This window comes from Lissotriton vulgaris, chromosome 5 (genome assembly GCF_964263255.1).
Source record: "Lissotriton vulgaris chromosome 5, aLisVul1.2, whole genome shotgun sequence".
Taxonomy (NCBI): domain Eukaryota; kingdom Metazoa; phylum Chordata; class Amphibia; order Caudata; family Salamandridae; genus Lissotriton; species Lissotriton vulgaris.
Genome location: NC_141693.1, coordinates 887590615 through 887616504, shown reverse-complemented (window position 1 = coordinate 887616504; position 25890 = coordinate 887590615). Strand labels below are relative to the sequence as shown.

Here is a 25890-nt window from a genome sequence, read left to right as displayed (position 1 = left end):
TATTTGTTGTGAGCTATGTTGCAGGTAAGGTGTGAACCATCTTAGAATTGTGTCATTAATACCAGTGCAGGTCTTGAGTGTCTCGAGCAATGCTGGGTGATTTACTGTACTAACAGCAGCAGATAACTCAAGCAGGATTAGGAGGCAGGTGTCACCTTCATATAAGGATCTGTGAATGTCAGAGATAGTGAACAAAGCAGTTACTGTGCTACAGTCTTTTCTGAATCTTGATTGGAAGGTGCCACCAAGGTTGAATTAATCTATATATTGGTTGAGTTATAGTAGGACACACTTCTCCATTGTTTTGGCTAGGAATGGGAGGTTGGTGATAGGTCTGAGGTTATTGAGGGCATTGGGGGTCTGACAGTGGTTTTTTAGGTCGAGCAGACCTACTCTCAATGCGTGAGCATTGAGAGTGTCTGCTTCAGACCTTTTGTGGCCCGTATTTAGGAATGTGGACAGCTACCAGACGCGCGCTTTGACGAGGTCAGATTTCACCTCGGGAGCGAGCGTCTGGTAGCTGCGCATGCGCAAAGCCCTTGCTCACACACAGGCAGCCCCCACCCCTCTGCATGCACGCACGCACACACAGGCGTGCGCATGCACACACAGGCATACGGCACACATACAGGCACACTATCCCCTACCTCGCATTCTCTCTCAATCACACATAGTCACGCATGCGCACACACATTCCCTCGCGCACACACGCACACACACGCGCACACACAGCCTGGTGGAGGAGTTTGTGGTTGGGCAACAGGACAGCAAAGCTGCAGAGGTGGCAGCAGGTACGAGAGGCACAGGGGCATCGAGCCGATGAAATGGCATTCAGTTGATTAACGCATGCCTTACTTTCAGGCAAGAGCAGACTGCACGTTTCCCAACCACAGAGTGTTGATTCATTTCTCAGGGGTGCATTTCATGTATGGGCATAAAAGTATATGCTTTGTTTTCACGACCGATGCACGTCAACTGCTATATCCCCTTAACCTATTGGCACGATTTATCATTTTAGATAAGGTATGCTCTACAGCGGTTGCAGTTAAGTTGCGTGTTGAGTACAACTTGTTCATAACCTATATAAGGGTTGCGCGCTGAGTAAACTATGTTTTTAGCTGATTGCTTGTTGAGTTGAGTGCTTGTCAATAGGGCCCCTACATACCATTCGCCCTCTTAAGTGTCCAAGGAGCGTTCTCATGAAGCCTGGACGATCCATTTCAATTCTAATTCATATAAATAATGTTTTGGTGGCAGTGAGAGTTTGTTAGCAGGGAGACCTTATTTAGGCCCGTAGAGTGTTTTGGCTTATTTGATGCTTGAAGATGATCCCACGAAGGTTACTTGATATGATGTCTGAGAGTCTTCATGGCAGTATGTCTCAATGGCAGCTTATTGTGGCGGAACTTTGGTTGGTGTATGTCTATGGAAGCTTTAAGTGTTAACATTGACTGTAAAGTGCATTGTGCCATGCCAAATAACTGTGGATTCTGCTTGCTGTATTCTCCATGCCTACGTTAGATTGGGATGGATGTTGAGTTTACTTTTCTCGAGGCAAATTTGGTGGCCCCTAGAATGGGTGTTGCTCCATTCAACAACAACTGGTTCAAATATGTTCTCTCAATGTTTCAAGCTTTATTACAAATGTCACAAAAAGATGTTAATATTTCACTTCTGTTCTTGGATTTTCGTCACAATAAAATACACTGAACATAATCTTCACAAAAGTTATTTACAAAAGTTTAAGCTATTGCCATTATAAATTACAATCACTTTTATTTAAGTATTAATTATTTAAAAAAATTAAAAGCCATTGTAATTTGTAATATCAATACATCTAAGTCACGTGAATACAAAACATGTTGCATTACAAATGCTATAGGTGTCACATTTGCGAAAGTTCTAACTATTGGCATTGTAAATGACAAAGCTATTAATTTAGCTATTTTCAAAACAAACACATCAATAAAAAAATTGTCATTTACAAGACCAATAGCTCAAACTTTCCTAATGCGAGACCTATTGCATTGCAAATGCTTGTTTAAGTATGGGTGTGATTTGGCCTAGTTGGGAGAGTAAGGTACACGGCCTGAGGAAAGAGATGCGTTGATGATTTTAGTCTAGAACGAAGAGATGATATGGTTGAGGTACTGTACTATGATGGATGGGATGGAGTCAGTAGTGTGGGGTGTGGGATTGGGGCATCAAGTTCTTAATTATATTGAAAACTTAATTTTCCGTCATAGGTTTGAAATTAAATCAATTAGCATTGTTTTTCAGTTGAAGGAAATCTTAGTTGACATTAGTTTTAAGTCATTAGTTAAGTCTTGAGGGGGATCTTCCTTGGTGGATTTTCAGTCAGAGGAGAAGGTTGGTAGGGATGTCAGATTTGTGACTTGGATAATGGATCACTCAATTTGTGCAACTTTATCATTGAAGAAAGCAATTTCTTCACAGCGTTCATTGGTGTCTTTTTCGTGTGGGGAAGTAAGGGTAGTTTGTTATTTAATTATGTTGAACAGCTCCATGGATCTCTTCTTAGTGCAGTTAAGATGGTAGCAAAAAAAACAAAAGTGTCTTTTTCTCTAAAGATGTGTTTCTTATAGGAGAGCCGTGCCGTTCTTAGAAGTGAGAGGTGCATCCTAGAGGGGTTCTGTTGCCATATCCTTTCTGACAGTCTTAGTTTTCTACTTTTTTTGTTAAGATCTGAGTTTTTTTTTATTAAACAAACTTTTAGTGTCACACAATAACGGCCATGCGTCCTATCAAGGACATTATGATATTTTCATTTTTTGTTTTTCAATCGTGTACAAGTCTCCTTTTGGTACAGACTAAATAGCAAGTTGCATATGTCAGTATAACATTCAGTGGTCGATACGAATATAATACAATTGATGTACATTTTCAAATATGCCATAATATCTCTAGAAATAAATACATTTCACAATGTTAAAACGGTTCCCATAACGTGAACCCTCCCTCCCTCCCCCCACCCTCCCTTCTGATCGGTCATTTGTTAAATACCTCGCAACCTATCGCATTTGTGAAGCGGGAGATTCTATCCACTGTTGCTGACGTCCCGATAGGGTGCTGTCATGGTCTATACGGCGCCAACTGCTCCTGAACCTTATATATAATTGGGTACATCATGGAGTGGGGGTGATGTGTGCAGGTGTGAGGTCTTTCTGCCTAAAGGCTTCCAACATGATGTCCCAGTCCATAGAAATGGGGTGTTTCCTCAGTCCTTGTGCCTCCTCCCGTCTAATTGCCTTGCTTTCGGCACTGGCCCATCTAATCATATCATACAGGCGGTCTGGTGCACCAGTGACTTGCATGAAAGTATTGTGGTTTAGTAGAGGGCCATCACTAAATAACGATCCAACCTCTTCAACACCGGCCTCTGCCCGATTTTTCAACAGAGTCCTAGTGACCCTGCACCCGGGGATAGGTAGTCCTAGTAGAGAGATATTACTCGCATATGGGATCACGATTGAGGTGTAACGTAACGTCCCCCTCCAGCACTGAAGTGCAGTTTTAAGCAACGGGGCCCCATCCGGGGAATTTTTATTTTTGGGAGCAGCAGGTTGTGTAGGGTTCCTTGGTCTAGGCCATGGGGTACGTAGCCTATTTCCTGCAGGTTCCTGCCTGCCGTCCAATATGACAGCCACTGGAGCTGGCTTGCGTAGTAATACGCTTGAAAGTCGGGGACCTACAGTCCCCTCCTTACAGGGCTCCAGTTGTAATTTCTTGAGGCTAATCCTACGTCGACCCTTCCCCCAGATGAGCTCCGAGAGGAGTGTGTCCAGAGTACAAAAGGTGGCCTGTGGAACTATCAAGGGAAGGTTTACAAAGAAATATAGGAGACGGGGTAGCATCACCATCTTGGAGATGTCGATCCGTCCCATTGCTGATAAAGGGAGAGATATCCAAAAAGCAATACTCGAGTGTATAGCAGTGATTGCTTTCATGAGGTTACAGTCTAATTGATCAGGCTGTGCCTGGTATATGTGGAGTTCCAAGTATTTGAAAGTCTGATGTGCTACAGGCAGATTGTAGGGGCCGAATTCATACATGTCTGGGTGTGGCACATTCTGAAAATAGAAGGTGTAAGATTTCCCTCATTAATGGCTAGTCCCGAGATACGCTCAAAAGTGGAGAATATGTTGGGGTGGGGTTCCGCCCTGGCCATCAGGACACTTAAATGAAGGAGGATGTCATCAGCATATATGGAGATTAAGTGTGTGATGCCCGCTATTGGTATCCCCAGTTGTTCGGCCGACTGTCTCAGAGCTATCGCTAGCGGCACCAGTGCCAGGACGAACAGTAGGGGTGAAAGGGGTAATTCCTGTCTCATGCCCCTGTGTATAGTATATTCATGTGAGATATGGTTCCCAGGGCGTGCTTTGGCGGTGGGGTTAGAGTGGAGCAGCCGTACCCATTGGAGGTATTCGGGAGGGAGGCCGAAGAGTTGTAGGGCAGCAAACATGTATCTCCACGTTATGGAGTCGAATGCCTGTCGTGGGTCCAGGGCTAATGCAAAAACAACAGTTGATGGACAGAACAGAGATCTGGGCCTAAATCCATCGTTTATTTGCTCACCATGCCATTCCAGTTTGAACCCGGCCACATGCAAATCAGTCTTGACCCTGTGCCCCATGGGAACAGTCCAGACCGAACTGCCAAGCCAGGTCCTCCCTGGACTGGTAACAAGCGTCCTAGGAACGGTTTTGGGCTTTAAGCCCTCATCAGCCAGGATAGCTTGATTGCAGTGGCATCATGTCTGGAAGCTGCCGCCGGTCCATCATCAGACAGCCCAGCCGCTACGCTTTCCCTCTCACACAGAGTTCTGCCGCAGGTTAGTAGCGTATGCGCTGGGTGATACTCATTGCGGTCCCCTGTTGTAGTCTCCATCCCTTGCCCACTGCAATACAGCATCCCCGACTCCCGGGAGGGTGGGCAGCCAAGGAGGTGGGGCCCCCTCCGTCGTCAGTCGTGCAGCTCTTCCCCTCAGAAGGATCGGCACTCGGGCTCCACTTCAGCATCCGTCCCCCGAGGGGGGACGGATGCTGTCCTGGTGAAGCAGAGCTTCACCAGGACACGGCTAGCCATGCCCCCTGGTTAAGATCTGATGTTAACCAGGATTTTTATGGGATTTTTCTAGAGCGTTTTAGTTTAAGTGGCGCCACTTGGTCAAGAACATCAGTCAATCAGTGTATTATAGTCGGTGGTAAGATCATCAGCGGTGTGGGGGAAAGGTTGATACTGTAGATGGGCATTGATCCTGGATTCCAATTCCGTTATTGGGATTTGTTTGATGTTCATGGCCCAGTGCGTAGGTGTGTTGGATGGTGCTGGATGGAACATGAGGTGGGTCTTGAGATTGAACAGTATGAGATGGTGGTCAGACCAGTCAATGGGTGTGACGGATCAAAGGGAGACAAGCTAATTTTTGGTAATTATAGAATTAGATTGGAGGCTTTATTACAGGTTGGTTTGTGCAGATTTGTTTCAGATCATTTATTTAAAGAAGGTCTGTTAGGTTAAGGACTGTGGTGTCTTCCGAGTCGTTCCAGTGAATGTTGAAGTAACCCAGGAACATGTCCTTCTAGTCAGTTAGGGAGAACCATCTTACTAGGTCAGTTAGTTCTTCTGAGAAGAGGGTGCGATCACCAGGTGGATGGTAGACGGTGTGTAGTTTGATAGGAGAGGTGGCTTTGGCTGCAAGTTCAACTCCCAGGTATTTGAAAGTCGAGCAGTTTGAGGACTTTAGAGTGAAACACTGGGTTTCTTCTTTGCAGATGATAGCTAGCCCGCCACAGATGTATGTTGTTAGCACGCATACTTTTACCACGCATACCATTAGCACGCAATTTTTACAACGCAGGATACCTTACAACGCATACCTTTACAACGCAGCTACTATTACAACGCATACCATTACAACGTAAGTATATAATTTTTTTAAATAATGTAATTAATAATTTTTAATTAATTTAATTATTTAAATTAAATTTTATTAAAGAATTTGTTAATATATATATATAGAAAAAAATACCCCTGTACCCCAAAACCCAAACCCAGCCCTGAACTCTAAAAATACCCCTGTACCCCAAAACCCAAACCCAGCCTTGAACCCTAAAAATACCCCTGTACCCCAAAACCCAAACCTAGCCCTGAACCCTAAAAATACCCATGTACCCCAAAACCCAAACCCAGCCCTGAACCCTAAAAATATCCCTGTACCCCAAAACCCAAACCCAGCCCTGAACCCTAAAAATACCCCTGTACCCCAAAACCCAGCCCTGAACCCTAAAAATACCCCTGTACCCCAAAACCCAAACTCAGCCCTGAACCCTAAAAATACCCCTGTACCCCAAAACCCAAACCTAGCCCTGAACCCTAAAATACCCCAAAACCCAAACCCAGCCCTGAACCCTAAAAATACCCCTGTACCCCAAAACCCAAACCTAGCCCTGAACCCTAAAAATACCCCTGTACCCCAAAACCCAAACCTAGCCCCGAACCCTAAAAATACCCCTGTACCCCAAAACCAGCCTGGACCCTAAAAATACCCCTGTACCCCAAAACCCAGCCCTGAACCCTAAAAATACCCCTGTACCCCAAAACCCAAACTCAGCCCTGAACCCTAAAAATACCCCTGTACCCCAAAACCCAAACCTAGCCCTGAACCCTAAAATACCCCTGTACCCCAAAACCCAAACCCAGCCCTGAACCCTAAAAATACCCCTGTACCCCAAAACCCAAACCTAGCCCTGAACCCTAAAAATACCCCTGTACCCCAAAACCCAAACCTAGCCCCGAACCCTAAAAATACCCCTGTACCCCAAAACCAGCCTGAACCCTAAAAATACCCCTGTACCCCAAAACCCAAACCTAGCCCTGAACCCTAATACCCCTGTACCCCAAACCTAGCCCTGAACCCTAAAAATACCCCTGTACCCCCAAACCTAGCCCTGAACCCTAAAAATACCCCTGTACCCCAAACCTAACCCTAAAAATACCCCTGTACCCCCAAACCTAGCCCTGAACCCTAAAAATACCCCTGTACCCCAAACCTAACCCTAAAAATACCCCTGTACCCCCAAACCTAGCCCTGAACCCTAAAAATACCCCTGTACCCCAACACCCAGCCCTGAACCCTAAAAATACCCCTGTACCCCAAACCCCAAACCCAGCCCTGAACCCTAAAAATACCCCTGTACCCCAAAACCCAAACCTAGCCCTGAACCCTAAAATACCCCTGTACCCCCAAACCCAGCCCTGAACCCTAAAAATACCCCTGTACCCCAAAACCCAAACCTAGCCCTGAACCCTAAAAATACCCCTGTACCCCAAAACCCAAACCTAGCCCCGAACCCTAAAAATACCCCTGTACCCCAAAACCAGCCCTGAACCCTAAAAATACCCCTGTACCCCAAAACCCAAACCTAGCCCTGAACCCTAAAAATACCCCTGTACCCCAAACCTAGCCCTGAACCCTAAAAATACCCCTGTACCCCCAAACCTAGCCCTGAACCCTAAAAATACCCCTGTACCCCATAACCCAATACCCCTAATAAATGAATTTAAAAAAAGATAAACTTACGTAGTAATGGTATGCGTTGTAATAGTAGCTGCGTTGTAGTGTAATGCGTTGTAAATACCCTTGCGTTGTAATGGTTTCGTTGTAACAGTACTTCGTGGTAAAAGATGCGTGGTAACGGTTGTATACCGCCCGCCACCTATTCTCCCTGGTCTGTCCTGTCTAATGATGGTGTAGCCAGGTGGTGTGAGCAGGTCTCATATAGGGGTTGAGTCTTTTTGAGCCAGGTTTCGGTGAGGAATGCAATATCTATTCCTTCAGCAAGTACAGTTTTGGTGATTTCTGTAGCATGTTTAACTGCTGATCTACAGTTGAAAAGCATGCTTGTTGGCGAGGTAGGACTATTGTTTGTGGAATGTAGTGTTGGATTGATGATGTATTGAGAGGGTGGTCTAGGCAAGGTGATCATTCGAGGGATTCTAGTTGTGCCCATGATTACTGGGATTTTGGATGGAGGCTTGTGGACCATTTTCGGGGTCAGTGTGATGTAAGATTCCCTGAGTACATCTGCTGCCAGATATAGGGTTGAGAAATCGGTAGGGTCTGTGGGATGAATGACTCAAGGGAACAGAGATCCAACGGGTGTGTTGGCTGATAGTTGGAGAACCTATATGGGGAAACAACTTCTCAGTACCAGGAGTGTGATAGCTGGTTAACTTGGCCTGGATTAAGGTGTCCTTTTTTACGTGCGATTAAGCTAGAGAATACCGTTTTGGTTCTATTCAATTCAGGAGCTGGGTAAGCATGTTAGCGAGGCTCCTTGCTCTGAAAGTGGGTGGATAAAAGGCGGGTCTGGTGTTTATAGAAGGCGAGCGAGCTTCACTAAAGGAGAGGCCAATGTAGTTGAGGTTGGAAAGGTGGACAGTGTGTGTGGGCTGAGTAGGATGTACATTGGGAGAGAGGGGCGAGTCCGTAGAGGGCTGTGTGGTGGACAGTTTTGAGTTGATGCTGGCGCCATCGGGCTCTGAGTGTGCGTCAGCAGATTTTGTTTCTGTGTGGTTGTTGGTTAGGGTGGGTGTATGGGAAGTCATTCTAGTGATTACTTGGCGAAGTGGCGTGTGCCAAGGGTGGCAGCAAGGTTGCTTAGTGTGTCACAGGGTGCAGCAAAGTTGAATAGCAAGTCAGTGGAGTCATGGAGGCGAGTAGGTTCTGGGTCGACGGTCGGGAGTGGGGAAGGGAGAGTTTGGGTCACCTAGCCATGTTGTCTAAATGAACTAAGAAGAGATGGGATGTGTCAGTCAAAGATGGTGAGGTGATTGTATGTAGCTTGTATAAGTATGCTCCCTGTCCTAAAACTATAAATGGAGATTTCCACTCTAAAGCTTAGGGAGGGGGACGTGGCGAGTTTAGTTCCATAAAGGATTTTGATTGTTTGAGTAACTTGTAGGTCGAGAAGGAAGATGTTTCTCCACTCCGCGTTTCGAGTAGAAGACTAAGTCAGTTTTCTTGTTGCCGTTGCTCACACTGTAGTATGTATCAGTTTTTAGTTTTTCCAGAAGTTGTTTAAGTAGGTTATGTTTGAAGTTTATTTTTGCATTATTAGAGAGATGTTAGGATAGCTGATGCTCCATGAGGTGGGGCCATATCTCTCAAGAGTCGAGGGGACTGGGGAAGAACATTGTTAAAGCAAATAAGCAATATCTATGAAAAAAAAGGGAGAGGTACACTTCTTTCAGCTGGGGCATATGTTTTAGTAGCTTTGAGCGAGATTATAATACAAAGTCCGATCGCAGTCATCCAGCAAGTTCAGGGGAGGTAAGGATGTGCAGAGAATTGAAGGCTGGTAAGGGCACTGTGTAGGAGTATTGAACAATACCTTTAGCTATTTGTAACACTATGGTGCTTTGACAGTGATCATAGCTGACATGCCTATTCTCATCAGGCCCAAATTTACTATATATAAGTCCTGGACGCCATATTCAAATCCTCGGTACATCTTAGGTGCAGAGCAGGGCGGGTGGGAATGAATGAGCCCTAGCAACAATGACCAGATCAGAGTGTGACTGCTTGTCCTTGAACGCTGTGTTTACTTTCCAACCTGCCTCAGGGAGAACACTTTATCAATTGTTAAGTTTAACAGTTGCAGGGATAAAAGGCCTGCAAGTGCTATACAGCCCTTGGGCCAACTGCAATCTCCATGTACCCAGGTCAAATCCTTAGGAATATATGTGTGCAAAACAGGGAGGGAGATTATGGAGGAGTGCAGCATCTCGCAACAGAGAACTGGGCATTGCAAACGATCAGTTCTAGGGACAGCAGCGTTGCATGCAATGACCCCTGAAGAAATGTTTTTCTTGCTGGTGGTGGGTGCCTTTAGAAGAGGCATGGGCACTACCAAACATTTTCTAATGTTGTGGGGGCTGCATGCAGTACACCAGCTCCCTCCCCATTAGTCTCCTGGGTCATTAAATTCCTGACCCAAGGAGAACTTACCATATTTTTCTAAAGCATACCAAGCTGCAGCTCGATCGTCTTCAGCTGGAGTGAAAGTGCCTCTTGTGGTTGGACAAAGATGATGGGTCTAATTCATAAATATTGATATGCTCACCCCTTTCTAAAGCCAATAGGCTCCCATTTTATATTTTGGTGTTGTGACCCTTTGACAAAGTCAATAAGTCTGACGCTGACTGTGGCTAGGGCCTGCAACTAACTGCATGCTGCACACAGCTGAAGGCAGTGGGCTGCAGGAAGTAGGGCACTTGCAGGGTGTTGGGCGCAGGGCCTGGCCGCACCGCGCACGGCCAAAGACAGTGCACAGGGGTGAGTTTGGGTGCCATCGAGGAATTGGGTGCCGAACTCCATAAACTGCACAGCGACAGATCTTACCTTATGTTAAAAAATTAAAATTCCCTAAAAAGTAGAAATTCACTAAAAAAAAAAAGGTTAAAGGGATGTTATAGCTGGGTGAAAATGTCAGTTACAACATACTCTTTTAGGTGAAGAAAACACTGAAATTCACCAGTTATAGTTATTTCAAGTAACAATAACTTGTGTCCTGTAGACACTATAACTCGTGCCCTATCAATCAGTGTTTTGTTAAGCACTACTACTCACCCATGAGGGTCTCAAGGCGCTGGGGGAGGGGGGGTTTCGCAGGTTCAGGTCCATCAAGGAGGGGGTCTGTCGAAGAGCCAGGTTTTGAGGTTTCTTGTGAAGATGTAGAGAGATGTTGTCTGTCTGAGGTGGAGAGGGAGGGCATTCCAGGCTCTGGCCGCGAGGAAGGAGATGGAGCGGCCACCAGATCTGGTCTTTCTGGTGCGGGGTACCACAGCGTAGGAGAACTGGGCTGATCGTAGGGTCCTTTATGGAATTTGAGTCGGCTGTTCAGGTATGCTGGTCTGGTGTTGTGGAGGGCATTGTGCGCGTGGGCGAGCATCTTGAAGGTGACTCTAGCTTTGATGGGGAGCCAGTGGAGTGTGCGCAGATGCTGGGAGATGTGGCAGTGTCTTGGCAGGTTGAGGACCAGTCTTGCGGCGGCGTTCTGGATGTTCTGTAGCTTGTGTGTGAGGTTTTTGTTTATTCCGGCGTAGAGTGTGTTGCCGTAGTTGAGTCTGTTGGTGACCAGGGCGTTTCTGTGTTCGAGGGGGATCCATTTTGAGGTCTTCGTAGGAGGCGGAGGATGTGATAGCAGGAGGACAAGACAGCGTTGATCTGGCGGTCCATTTTGAGTTCAGAGTCCAGGATGGGTGCGTGGTCCATGGGGGTGGGTGGATTTCCGGGGGCAGGGGGCCACCAGGTGTCGTTCCAGGCGTCAGGGTGTGGGCCCATGATGAGTGTTTCTGTTTTGTTGGAGTTTAGTTTAAGGCAGATGTTTTTCATCCATTTGGCGACGGCTTCCATGCCTTCTCAAAAATTGTGTCTGGCGGTGTTGGGTTCGCTGGATAGGGAGAGGATGAGTTTGGTGTCGTCTGCGTATGACACAATGCTGAGTCCATAAGTTTGGACTATGGGGGCGAGCGGAGCCATGTAGACATTAAAGTAGTTGGTGTAGTGTCCGAGAGGAAAGGGTGGGGGGGGGGGGGGGGGGGAGTCTGACCCGCTGCATTCTGCCGGAGAGGAGGAAGCGGATCCAGTCGAGGGCCTTGTCTTGCCCTCGCCATGCATTGCTTATTACCTCACATTTTACATCACTCATGACATTTTCTATGACATTGTTTGAACATCACTGCAACATCTGAAATTACATTATTGAGGACAAGAATGTGCATGGCGGGGGAGGAGCCAAGATGGCGACCTGAACGGACGCTTCGATTCCCGGCTCCGCAAGCTTGTGCATTCCGCACCGACATCCTGCCTTCTGATCTATGTTTGAGCCGAAGCGGAACGAAGCTACGATCGCACTGACACTTTCAGTGTTCCTCCGAGGTCCCTACCTGCCGGATTGCGGGAGATATCGTCGCGCAAGTTGGACGGACTCCATATCCCTGGCTCTGAGACCCGTGTCGTTCCCTGCCGCCGTAGACCACCGGACCGGCAGCAGCCTGCTGAGCCCGGGGTGCGCGGATGCCTTGTTCCACCCCGCCGTCGCAGGGGGAGTCTGACGAATCCTCTTCGTAGCACCCCGGAGCCTCGCTCTATGAGACCGGCTCACAGTGGAGACGTGGTTGCCCGATGCGGTCATTCCCCTGAGCGGCGCTGAGACTGCCCTACGCCGCCCATTGTGCGGGTCGCCTCTGGTCTGCCCCTGCCTTGTAACGGAACAGCAATGGCCTCTCCTGTGCATCGCTCCAATGTCGTGTGTCATGCCTGCCTGGACTACAACCCTTCAGTTCTGAGCTCGCCCCCTTCTCTTTGTGCACCTCTTGACGAGGAAGAAATGGCGGCTGCCTCCTCCGGTATGGCGGGTGCTATCTCGCCTCGCAACAGTATCTCCCTGCCTGATAGCGAGCTGTGGGCTGCACTCTATGGAACATCTTGGACTGCAGAGCTATTGTGCCCGCAGCCGGAGCCGACCTGCGGGGACATTCTGGCTGCACTTGCCGAGTTCCGGACTGAATGGCGTGCACTCTCCTGTGAGATGGGCGAACGGCTGGACGACGCAGTACTTATGTCGGAACGGGCACGACCGGCCAGTTCCCAGCGCCGCACCGATTTGCCTTTATCAGTCGCTGAGGGGGACATCGGATTGCCGAGTGAGGGCAGGGAGGTGAGGACTATCTCTTGCTGCCGCGAAGCTCGTGAATGGCCGCCCGGCAGCTCTAGTGGCGCTACAATGTTTCCATTTTTGATGAGGATTGAGACTTTGTCTATGGGAATGCTGTTGTTTCCCCAACCTCCGTCCTTGCTGACATTGTATCCCTTTGAACCTGCTGCCTCGCAAGTACTTTTTTCCCTGCGATGGAATGGATATCGTCTTATGTGTCTGGGGGTGCTCCTCCTGCTTGCCTGCGGCTCGACTGATGACTGGAGACGTCCATTTTGTCTCCACCTCTCTCTTCTTTATCAATGGTGGCCATTTTGTCCTCCGGCTTTGTTTGGATCGGGCCCTCCTCGGATGCCATGTCTAAAGGGATTGTCACGTTCTGGCCAGGGCTGAGGTACCCCTTCTTATGACCTGGGACTGATAGGCTGGCGGGGACTTGGTCTGGAACACTTTTAATATACGTTGGACTGTGCGAACCGGAATGTCTCTCCCCATTTCATACTGTAATTGAGGTTTGCCATTGTTTATCTTGTTTATGGGGTGGAAGTAGATTGCATGGCGGGATAGACCGGGAGTAATTGAATTTGGCCCTCCTCCAGCTTTATAGGATGTTCTTCCTTCTTCTTTCTTTCCTATGTCTTGCTTCTATATTTCGCGTACTCTTATGGGCGACAGACACACTGCAGGGGGGGGGGGGTAGGCCGTAGCCTCTGCATGCGTGTAGGGTGGGGGGATTTATATGTCCGGTTTTTGTTTCTATGGGCCTTATTTTTCCTTTCTTCAACTTTTACTCATCTTATTTCTGTCTTTGGGGCTATAGTTTGGTTTGAAGCTGGGTGGGTTCTTGTCGGCATTAGACGTATTGCTTGATTAACTAGCCTGATGTAAGCTCCGTGCTGCCGCTAATTTGATTCCAACTTTCCCTTTGTCTCATGGAACTCACCTGTTGATCGCTGCATACCTGTGCTGTAGTGGGACTGACTGGACTATGGCTCTCCTTGTTCTTCAATTTTTGAAAATGCCTTTTAAAACCTTAAAATTAACCTTCATTCCTCCTGCATATCGGTAGTACAGTAGGGTCCAGTGTAACTCTGAATGATTGCTTAGTAGTATTGCTCTACTGCCGAATTACCGTATAACTTGCAACAGTGCTCCAAATGTTTCGCGGCCGGCCAGGTGGTTGTGGGCCCGTATTTGTTTGCTGATTATGCACAATAAAGGTTTAAAAAAAAAAGAAAAAAAAAAAGAATGTGCATGGCGGGAGCGCAAGTTACAATTTCTTTAGGGCACGAGTTATGTGTGTGTATATATATATATATATATATATATATATATATATATATATATATATATACACATACATACATAAAAGGCAGCAAGGAACTCTGGCTCTGGGTCGTTCCCAAGTTTAGGTGTAGAGCAGCTCCTGTATAGAGCACCCTTCAGCTCCAGTGACACACAATCTGCTCACCTCAAATGTCTCTTATTCTAGCAAGTGTTTAAGCATAGGATTAGCACAGTACCATCCACGCCTAGCTAGAAAGCGATAAAGTCTCTTGACATTTTTACAACTAAGTCTTTAAGCATAGGATTAACAAGTGAAATCCTTACCAAACTGAAAATGACAAAAGCATTTTACAACTCCAGGAATAGTATTACAGGTTTAGATTGGTAATATACCATCCAAGCCAACCTGGAAAGAATGAAAGTAACCCCTGAAACATGTTGCACTGACATTACAGCTCTTCAGAGAGGTTTAGCTTTGTCCAGACACAAGACAGCACCCAATATTGGTCAAAACAATACCCTTTCAGGCTTAGAGTGCCACCTAAATTATGCAAAAATGGCAGCAAGGAATTCTGGGTAGTTCCCAGGTTTAGGTGGAGTGCAGCTCTTGTATAGAGCACCCTACCACACCAGTGATGCTCTGAATCTCCTCATCGCAAATATCGGTTTTTCTAGCGACGTTTTGAAGCATAGGTTTAGCAAGTGGCATTCAGGCCGAACTGAAAATTGACAAAAGCAGTCCCCCCCACTGCCCTCACAAAAGGGATTGGGGAGTTTAAAGTATGATAAACTGACCAATAAGATGTAGTGGGGCACTCAAGAGAAGATTACTCAGATGAATGGTTTCTTGTTGACATGTTTGGTTGTACTGAAGTAGCTTGCATAAAACAGTGAATGGTTATGTCTTGCTATGGAGAGACAATGTGTCGGTATTCCAGTATTTGAATCATCCACTATCAGCAGCAATTTTGGGGCACTATGGGTTGGCTGGGATTTGTTTTCCTCTGAAACTTTAGCAAACAGGTGGTTCTCAAACAAGCCTCCAAGGCTGTTCAAACACAGTTGGGTACACCCAGATGTCTTGTCCCCATTTATGAAGAACCCGGATGTTGAGATACTTTCTCAGAATAATTATGCTAACAGCTCCACTCAAGTAGTCCAAGCCTTTCATTGAACTGGCAGTCAATGGTCCCTTACAAAATTCCTCTGTAGACTTCATTGCAATGGGGTGAATCACAGAATCTCATCACCTGAGTCCTACAAAAACCCCTCAAATTATTTACCTCATCATCCAGGCATGTCATTAAAGAGGATCATGAGTTCGCTTGGTTACACTGGCTTTTGAGAGGAGAGGAAGGTTTGCATCCCTTTGCAGCACCAACAGTATCTAGAGACCACTTCTTTATAAATGAGCAGTATGGTGAGTGCAGTTGGTGGTTGTGGGGCAGGACTGGTACAACACCAGTCTTTGGTGCTCTGTCACAAAGCATGAGCTAAAGTCATGTGACAAAAGCTCCCTGATGCATCCAAACGCCATCAGGGAGCAAGAACATAATCTATATCACTGAGCAAGAAATGGGGTCACAATCTTGCTTCAAGTCAGGAGGCTATGTATTCCTGTCCAGTTTCTATTCACCATCTTCAGATAAATTGAAAACTAAGTTGAGAGACAAGTCAAAAAGGAAACAGAAAAAGTTCAAACGGGACACTTCACCTTCTTGACCCTCTTGCTCCAGGGAGGTCTCAGTTGGAGCCTCAAATAATCTGGCTCTGGCTTCGACTTTTGACTCCGATACCACCACCCCCCTTACAGTGTTGCTGCTTTGTACCTTAACCAACACAATACCAGTAGTTTGGATACATAACCATAAACACAATTTAATTGGCCCTTAAAAGTCCCTATGGAAAAGTGCTACTTTTAGTGTAGCACAAAGCTACTAGATTTGCAGCTGCCTATAGTGGAGCGAAGGCCAACATTCTGACCGAAATCCTGTAACCTGAGCCCTCTACTTCAGAGCCCTTATTGCCATTTAGTGAAGCCTTCACTGAATCCCTTTCTGGCAGCCTCGTCTAACTCTTACTCAATCCTGCCAGTGAGTTGCCAGATTGCTAACCAGCACATGCCTACACCGGGTGATGCAAGCTTTCCTGAATTAGTAAACTACTCCTGAGAGCCTTATTGTTCAGGCCTCCACGTGCAAAGTAAATCCGAACTCTATTCATTTTCCCACTGCCCCTTCAAACAGGGAATCTAATAAAATGGACATGGGCAAATGAGTTTTTCCGCATAGCCTAGCACTCCAATCTCTGTATGCAGTTTGTCTCTTGGGTTGCTACATTCACATCTCCTGGAATAGGACACGTGAGACTTTGCCCACTTTACCTGAAGACTTACGAAATTTCTTTAAACATACGGTCAGTATACAGTGAAGTATATTTTGATATCAGTCTTGGATACCACCGATTGAATTGGCAAGGCTATATGCATCACTGGGAGTCAGGGACATCAAAGCCTCACTTATGGACATGTCATTTGACTAGGGCTTTATTTTTTGGTGAGGAAGCCAATTTTGCTCTAGAAAGATTTAAGAATAGAACCAGTATGGTTTCTGCAGCGGGGTTGCTTTCCCCCACCTGCCAATTCCAAAAACAATACTGAAAGTTCTAAGGATATTCAAGGGGCCAAGTCTTTTATCAGAGGCCGTTCACATCATTCATCATTTTTGTGGCTCCATGTGGCAGGAACAGGAGCATTGCCAGTGGAAGATGTCACCAACACCAGCAGCAGCAGTCCCCCCTTGCCCTGGGCCGCTGCAGCCAAGTCCTTTTAATTTCCCATCCATCCGCTTATTATGGCCACTAAAGGGCCAAATCCACTGCTGTCTACACCACTGGCATTCAATGGGTCCTGCGGGTTTTGGATACGAAGAAATTGGCATTGTGACTGGACTTGCAGGTCATATACGTTCATGTACCAACCCTGCAGGCCAACTACCTTTTATCCCAAAAGAATAAAGCTGTGGTGGTGCTAATGAATAGTAAAACCTTAGGGCTAGAAATCTAGCCTTCAGTTCTCATATGCTGATGTTCTCCTCCATACTCTTTTCTGGCTGGGCAGTGCTAGTAGAGGATATGCTAAAGGAATGTTTAGGTTTTATTTATGTATAGCCAGAATCAGATCTGGAAATTGTTTCAACAGCAGCCATAACATGCCTGTGCTTTAATTATTCTTAATTGCGATAAGTTAGTAGCAAGGATTTACTCAACATGCCAGTGAGCTTATACCAGCCCACTTACAGGTTGGTGTTAAAAACAAATAGGGCCGCCTAACACTCTGAGAGATCAACATGGAAGACTATAGCTTAGCTGTAATGACAGGAGTCCTCTCTGAAATACATAGTAATAAAATGTAACTGACAGACTGATTTAGTAGAAGAGGGTGTCACGGATGTAGTGCAAGTAGATGAGCGAAGAGAACGTCAGAGGGAACCCCTGAAAGGAAAAGGGGTAGTCAGGAATCAAAGTACAGCATGTTAGAAAGCATTCAAGGTAACAGACAACAAATCTGTTAAGGGAGCAGCACAATAGCCAGGTGAATAGTAGTAACAGCAGCAGGAGATATGCAACTTCATGCAGGTTAAATGCTGTGACCGTCTAAGACGTCTACCACAAGGCTCTTGGCACTATCTGGAGTCCTGTCATCAATATAGGAAGAGCTAGTACCCTCACTGCACCCCAAATGAACTATATAAACTTGATGTGAGAAAGTGCCTCTTTTTCCATGGTTATTCCCCACTTTTTGCCTGGTATTTGATGTGGTTTCGATTGCAATGCACAGAGTACCTGCCAACCAGGCCTCCTGTGCCAGTGCTTCTTCCCTAAACTATTCCACAGTTGTCCCTTCAACCACAAATGGTACCAGGGTACCTAGGGCATCAGGACTGAAGAGGATCCCCTAGGGACCCCTCAACCAGGCCCTGCAGACTGCCACTGCAGCATGCATGGCCTGGTGCAGACAAAACAACAAAGTCGATATGGCACACTGTCTGTGTGCCATGCCAACTTGCACTGCCTAAGGTATCGGTAAGACACCCTCTAGCAGGCCTTCCTGCCCTAAGGCAGGGTGCACTATACCACAGGTGTGGGCATATCTCCATGAGCCAGGGATAGTAAGTGGGCTAGAAAAGCAACAACTCGAGTTCCCTAGCACCATGATAGCTTCTCTGAAACCAGGAGTGTTTGGTACCAAACTACAACTCTCAATAAACCCACACTGATGCCATTGAGGGATTCACTGAACCATGTACTCAGAGGGCACCTCAGAGGTGCCCCTGGAAACCTACTATCCCTAGTGTGGTCACAGACTGGCTGGCTGTAGGCAGCCTGCCATCACCAAACAAGTTTCGGGACCCCATTATCTTTAACCGAGTTGAGGTGGAGAAAGCCATTATGTCCACTACAAAGCACAAGGCACCTGGCCCTGACGGTGTGCCTGCCGACTTTTTTATGTATTCCCCAAAACTGTGGGCCGAAGTCTTGGCAAATGTGTTTAATGCAGTTAATGGTAACCCTGTACCTACATCATGGAACACCTCTACCATAGTTCCCATCTTTAAAAAAGGACAGCGGGATGATCCAGGCTGTTATAGGCCTATATCCCTTCTGGATTCCTCAGTAAAAATTCTAGGGAGAGTTCTTTTATCTAGGTTGAGGGAGAATGTTGAGGGTTGTGGCGGATTGTCCGAAATCCAATATGGATTTAGGGAAAAAAAGGGGACCATCGAACAGTGCATTAACTTACATCTCCTCATCTCCAAATACACTATAGCTAAGGAGGGGTCTTTGTATCTTGCATTCATGGACCTCTCCTCTGCATTTGACTTGGTCAATAGGACTAAGTTGTGGTCCATTCTGTTGGAGATAGGCATTGATGAGGCATTGGTCACCTTTATGGCCTCCCTGCACCAAGAACTCTTCTCGAGTGTACGTGTGACGAACGAGGGCAGGTGTACTGCTCTCTTCAGATCATTAAGGGGTGTGCGGCAGGGCTGCATTTTGGCCCCCTTACTCTTTACCATCTACATCAATGGCCTGGGTGCGCACCTAGAGGGGCAGGAAGCCGACGTCCCGCGTGTAGGAGCAACAAAGATCCCGGCACTCCTATACGCGGATGACGCCGTGCTGATCGCCCGTACGGGAGTTGGGCTCCAGCGCCTATTGAATGCTTTCGGTGCGTTTATGGAGCAATTAGATCTTAAAATAAACGTAGCCAAGTCACACACAATGGTGGTGGGCCTAGAGTGTCGTAGGAAGAGAAACAAAACATTCACCTGCAGGGGGGATCTGGTCTCTAGGGTATCCACATTTCCTTATCTAGGTATATTGTTCGACCAGAAAGGGACCTGGGGTCCACAGGTTAGAGCTAAGAGGTTGGCCGTCATACGATCATCCTCAGCGCTCTTGAGTTTTGCTGGTAGGCTAGGGGCTAGGCCTATGGAAGCCATCTTAAAAATCTACAATAGCAAATCTGTGGCCATTGCACTATATGGTTCCGCATTGTGGGGATATGTAAATGTGGAACCAATTCAGAGAGCAGAGAATAGATTTATCAGAGCCCTGCTCTCTGTACCCCAGTCGACCCCAACGTATTCTATACATAAAGAAGTTGGCCTTCAGTTTCTTTCAGATAAGTTGAGTATGGCCCCTTTGATTCTTTGGTTAAAAATATGGATGAATGAAGAACTCCCATTAAACCACAAGATCTTGACCGATGTCCTGTCCCTCGATAAATCTAACAAGATTCCTTGGCTGGCCTACTTGGCCAGGGCTTTCGTTGACTTAGGCCGCCCGGAGCTTTTTACTTCCCCGAAGATCATTAGGATCCAAGATCTCGACTTTGTCAAAAAGTCCTTCATGGGAAGGAAGGAAATATGCCGTGAAGAACGTGAACTAGCAAAGCCGGCAGTGAGGGATCATTGCCTGTTGGTTAGTTCGCCATCACTCGCGCCATATCTTGGTTTCGTTACTCTCCCCTTCCATAGGTTTCTTTTAACCAAATTTAGATTTAATTTGTTGCATTTTTATTTAGGCTCTTTTAATAATTGGCAGAAGCCAGAACTAGCCCCGCCTTGTAGCTGTGACCAGTTTTCAGCGCAAGATACAATGCATTTTGTTATGTTTTGTGGGTTATATTTAGAGCCTAGGAAAAAATTCTTGTTGCCAATTCTTAAGAAAGCCGGCTTCACCCAGGTGAGACCGGCTTTGCTCTTCCTACAACTACTACCTAACCCCCACATTACTTTTTGCGTTGCTAAATTTCTGGTTGCCGCCTCAAGAGCGAAAGCTGTCTGTCAAGATTAGTTATTTATGTCATACAATCTTTTTAACTGTTTATTATAAAATCTTAAAATTGTTGCTAGATTTCTATATCATGTGTATTTTGAAAAATTTTATATGAAATGTATTTTATTCTTCTTCTCTTTGTATGGTTTTTAAATAAGCCGAATAAAGATATTTTGACTTGAAGTTTCGGGACCCCTGGGTCCACAGCCTCTGCTCTCTGGGACCAGAAACAATGCACATCCTGGGAGGACGTGTTACACCTCCTCCCCCAAGATGGGCACAGTGCTTGAGAAGGAAGCTGTAAAGGCCTGCGGCATTGTAACGAGACCCCTAGCCTCTACTGCTTTCAGCAGATGGCGGCCCCCGATTTACACTCCCACTTTGGGTGGGAAAAGCTAGGCAGAATAGGTGGTGTGCCCACCTCTGGCATCTCCACACCCAAGGTGGGGGAGGCGAGGTTAAGTACACCTTTCAGTCCCCACAATCTTGAAGATGGGGAGACCCTTCTAATCAGGGCTAGGAGTATGCCCCCTCCCACAGGAGGGTGGCATAATTGAGGGTTTAGTCACACAGGTAAGGTGCCCATTGGCCATACCGGCTACGTTCCTAAAATGCCCCTAAATTTAGTATTCAGGTGGCGCCCCCAAATCTGGAAACTAGTTCCTGCCAAGCTAAGAAGATGCAGTGCAGTAAAGCCTAAAGATGCCTACTGACTTGGCCCAAGCCCTACTGGCCTGTCTCCAGCTTCAAAGACCATGTGGAAGAACACAATGCCTGTCCTGCAGGCAGCGACTTCCAGAACCCAAGGAAGACTGCCTGCCCTTCGACAAAGAAAAGAGACTCTCGAGGACTGAAGATCTGTCCCCAAGCAATCTAAACAAAGGACTCCTGTGCCCTCATGATCCGCGGGTCCTGCCCACTCTGCACCCAGCGCCTCCTCTGGCCCATGTCCAGGTGGTCTACCAAGTTCCCCAGTGATTCTGACCTCAAGTCTAGTGCTGGCTGACCCCTCCTGGACTCCACAACGACGCCTGCAGACTGAATTCAGAGGCTCCCCCACCACGACGGGCTTTTTTGAGAATAATCTGATGTCTAAGGACACCCCTACACCCGAAGACCCTGGGCCTTGATGAGCTGAACCGATGGTGCCCCTATGACCTCAACACCTCAACTTAACTCTGCTGTTGTTGGTCTTTCTCCTGCAGCCTCCGGTGCGATACCTGCAGCCTGATTGTCTAACCAACTTTTTCCATTAAAGAACATTGGGCGCCTGATGCTGTGTTTGCACCCTGCACCCGGCCGCTTCTGTGCCGCAGGTGGTGTATGTTTGGTGCCACTTTGTGGCCTCCCCTGTGCTTGCTCTAACCCCATGTGCTTGGCCCCTGCAACCGATTTACCTACCTGCAAGCAGTGTAGATGAAAGCACCCCCAGCCTCCATTGAAACACATAGGGCCTATCACTGAGTTTGACTTTTGCACCCGGCCGCCCCTGTGTCGCTGGTGGTGAGGACTTTGTGCTTTCCTGAACCTTGCCCTCTGCTGACCTTAACCCCTGAAGCCTGGAACTGTAAATTGGGTACTTACCCGTAAAATCGCATTGTTGTTTTCTGCAGTAGGGTAACATTGAAATGGTTGAAAATTGCCGAATTTAAAAGACTAAAAAGTATCTTTCCTGAAAAACATACTTAACGTTTTGTGAAGATCTTGAACTTTAAACACATTTCAAGCAAAGCTTATTTTTCTAAAATTGGTGTGGATCTCCTTTTTAAGTAGTGTGTCCATTATTGGTCAATGCGTGTGCAATAAATGTCTTACACTCCTCTGTGTTAAGCCTAAGGCTGCTTGCCCACACTACCACTAATATAGCACTTTGGTTTACATTGAGCCCTATACACTTCTGGGGCTCCTCTGGACGTTGTGTACTGTATAACCACTTAGTGGTATACTATGTCCAGAACCAGCTTCCTACACATGGGTAAATACTGTATCCAGAATGTACAACTAGAGTACAGCTAAATCAGGCATCTTCCTACCATTGTGTGGGCAAGGGAAAATGGATGTGAAAATAAAAACTCTAAAAAACATAGGAGATGCAAGGGACATGTGAACGTCTGGCATGATGTGGTGCACTATTGCATGCACCATATGACTACCTGAAAGCACAAGGTAAGTCTTTCTTAAATGTACATATCTCCGGGGTAACAACTGCTATTATGTAGAAAGGGCCTGGAGGGAATCATCATTTTCAAGAGCCCGATTACGCATACTTGGTTCCGTTTTCACATACCTAGATGCCACGTAATCCAGCAGGCCACTTTGTACTCAGTACGGCTGCCTTTACGTCAGCCTGTAGATCAAAGGAACAATTAGGTACTGACATTCAAAGACAGACTTAGGAGGACGAGGGTTTTAAATAATCGTGGGTGGAAGGGTAAGGCTTAAATGCACATATTTATTTAGCTTGCCCAAAACTACAACATTTTGAAAGTAAAAACTCCAAGCTGGATCCGGTGGAATGGGGGAGTAGAAATATCTAAATGAGACGGAAAGATCTAAGGAACATAAAATTCCTTTGTCTAACTAGAGGTCGCTCTGCCATTTAATTGCTAATGCAAGACATGAAAGTATGAGGTCATGTCTGAATGCAGAACATCTCATTCTGTGCAAGCTAATAAAGTTATGACTCATATCAATAATTGGCTTTGTTTTACATCAAACCCATGATAAATCGTAAATTAACAAGCAGCAAACATTGGACGTATGTTTTGAGGCACTTAGTAAAGTGTACAACAAATGTAGACATGTCCAATATCAGATTTCACGTTATTGCTGCCTTACAATTCGTCGTGTTTGGAGAAGCCCCTAGACTGCGCCTCGAAGCCATTCAGTACCTATCGAGGGTGCAGCTGGTGGCAGAGATACCAAGCTGCAGTGGGGAGAAGCAGCAGTCACTGGCTCCACTGGTAATGGGCTCTTTCTCTTTGAATACACACATTGGCATCAACAGACCTTGATGACACCACAGGCTGTAAGTGATGTTAGCACACCCATGCCCCTCGACGGCCAGATATTTTCAGCCACAGATTGACTCGGAATACTCTGGGCAATGAGTCGTGGCAGACGATAAAGAATTTGTATGGGGCACGGGGTCTGTCAGAAAAATACAGTTACCTTAATCCAGAAATGATGCACAGTTTTGCCCAGAAGTTCTACTGAGTATGTGCCTAGAGCTGCAGTGCCCGATGCTGGATCCTGGAATTGAGCCACAGTCCCCTTAACAGCGGCTTTACCCTACTTTTACGTTGAGGGTTTTTACCGTTCTCAGCTGGTGGGAAGATTTCTCAACTGCAGATGAGAAAGGGAAGTGGAGAAAGCATGTGGGAACGTGGGACTAGGCAAACTGTGCTTAAAACTTCCTTCCTGATATCATTTTGCATGGCTCCTGGAAGACACCTCGAGAGCCGGGTTGGTTGCGAAACTGCTGTGCACCTTGTTGGGGCCAGAGGCGCACAAGGAACGGTAGAGCTGATGTGGCTGGCGAGGCAGATATGCCCAGGGAGTGTGCTGTGACCATACACTCCTTGTACCGCCCCCCAGAGCAGAATCTGCTTTGTCCCCAAACAGGCGGTTACCGTCAAAGGGCAGGTTCATAAGGGATGATTGGACATCGCCTGAAAAAACAGTTGACCACAGCCAGGTGTGTTGACAAATAATGATGCTGGTGTCAATGGCCCACCTAATGGAACCAGCTGTGTCCAAGCCACAGGAAATTGTTAACTTGGCCACTTCACGACTGTCATAGGTCTTCTAGGACATCTGTGAGGACTTGAACCACCAGATTCCAAAGAGCATGGAAACAGCGGCACCAGGTGCAGCTGGCATTCGCAGACCAGTGAGCCAAGCTGGTGGAAGAAAACACCTTCTTCTTAAAGGTGTCAACTTATTAGCCCCCTTATTTGGGGGGGGGGGGGGGTAGCAGGAGAGGTAATCGGGTTTGTCCTGTACCACCAAGCTTTCAGCAGAGTGGTGCTGTGACATCAGTTTACACTTCTGTAGGACGTTCCTAGAGATCGTGTGAAGTGTACGAAGTGAGCTTCTACCATAAAACATATTCTCTTGTGCCACATGACCTATTTGGTAGTGGTACTTAACAAATGTCCTAATTGAATAGAGTAAGTCATAAATCCTCAGATGATTTCTGGAAAGGGTCTGCCAATGGGAGGAAAGGGGTCTTATCACGAACAAAAAAAGCATGTTGATCACATAGCATTGATGCGCCCGTCGGCCAACGGCCGTCGTGAGCACTACCTCCATAGTGCTGCGCACGTCCGTTGGCTGACGCGGCCCCGCCCACTCAATAAAACAGCCGCACTGCGGCAGAATTGCTGTCGTAGTTAAGCGGCTAAACTATGATGTCCTGCAGTGGCTACTTCTTCCTGCAAGAATCAAGTTCAAATTGTGTTGATTCACCTGTAAAGCCTCACATCTGAAGAAATATAACCAGGCTCCTCATTATTTCAGGAGACTAAGGGATCTCAGGATTGCATGACAGAGTGCCTAGGTTGAGCCTGAGGTTCAACAGTACCTAATCAATGTACCTCTCGATGGGGGGCATCTCCACAGATACTGGATAAAGAGTACATTTGTGAAATCAAAAAGGACACAGAAACCACCAAGTTGGAAGAGCCAGATCCCCACTCTTCTGAAATCTTGTAACATTTAAAAACTCACTTCTTCTTGATCTAAGACCAGGTCTCCCCTTTGCCATTAATGTACTCTGTGACTAATATTTTATTCAGTTTTTGGCTGGCTTCTATTATGCATGAAAAGTGCTCCTGAAGAACTGTACATTTTTCTACTAAGTGTTTTCCCTGTCTATCATAATTTAACTGCTTTATCAAAGAATAAATATGAAAAGCACATCCAGGGGTACTGGCATCCTATATACAACAATCTTGAATAATTAAACGAATCCTTGGAGTTCCTGTATAAAATGTAAGTTACTCATTAGTTTCCAAATTGCACTTTCATATTATCTATTTCCATCATTTGATGTTGGCTATACTGGGAATCATAATTTTTGCAATTAACACAAGAGAACGAATGTTCTGCTAGGAAGTCTCCTCCACTACTCGGTCATAAAGGCTATTTATAACTTTCAACATGTGTACTGTTTCAAACTGTCCTTCCAAATGCTACCAATAACAACTTCTGTACAGTATTGATGAAAAGAAAATCATACGGGACCCCCCAAATCTGAAAATCATGTTCTGCGGCCACTAATAAAACTCTATGCCCCTGGCAACCTTTGGTCCCTCATTACAAGTGTGGGATAAATGATAATTTCTGCACAAATAAAGTTTTATTTATCAGGGACGGGAAAAAGTCCTGGGGAAAAAAGTAGAAGTCTCTGTTTTGAAAACTAATTCTGCATGTTCTACCTCATACTCAAGTTGAAAACTCAGAATATGAGGCATTTACCACCTAAGGTAAACACCTCACTCCGGGATAATGG

General features: G+C 46.3%; 1 protein-coding gene across 2 annotated transcripts in view; it reads right to left on the bottom strand.

Annotated features, from left to right (window-relative positions):
- Positions 1-25890, bottom strand: part of NOC3L (NOC3 like DNA replication regulator) — a 468680-nt gene that overhangs the window by 2983 nt on the left and 439807 nt on the right. The window lies entirely within an intron of this gene.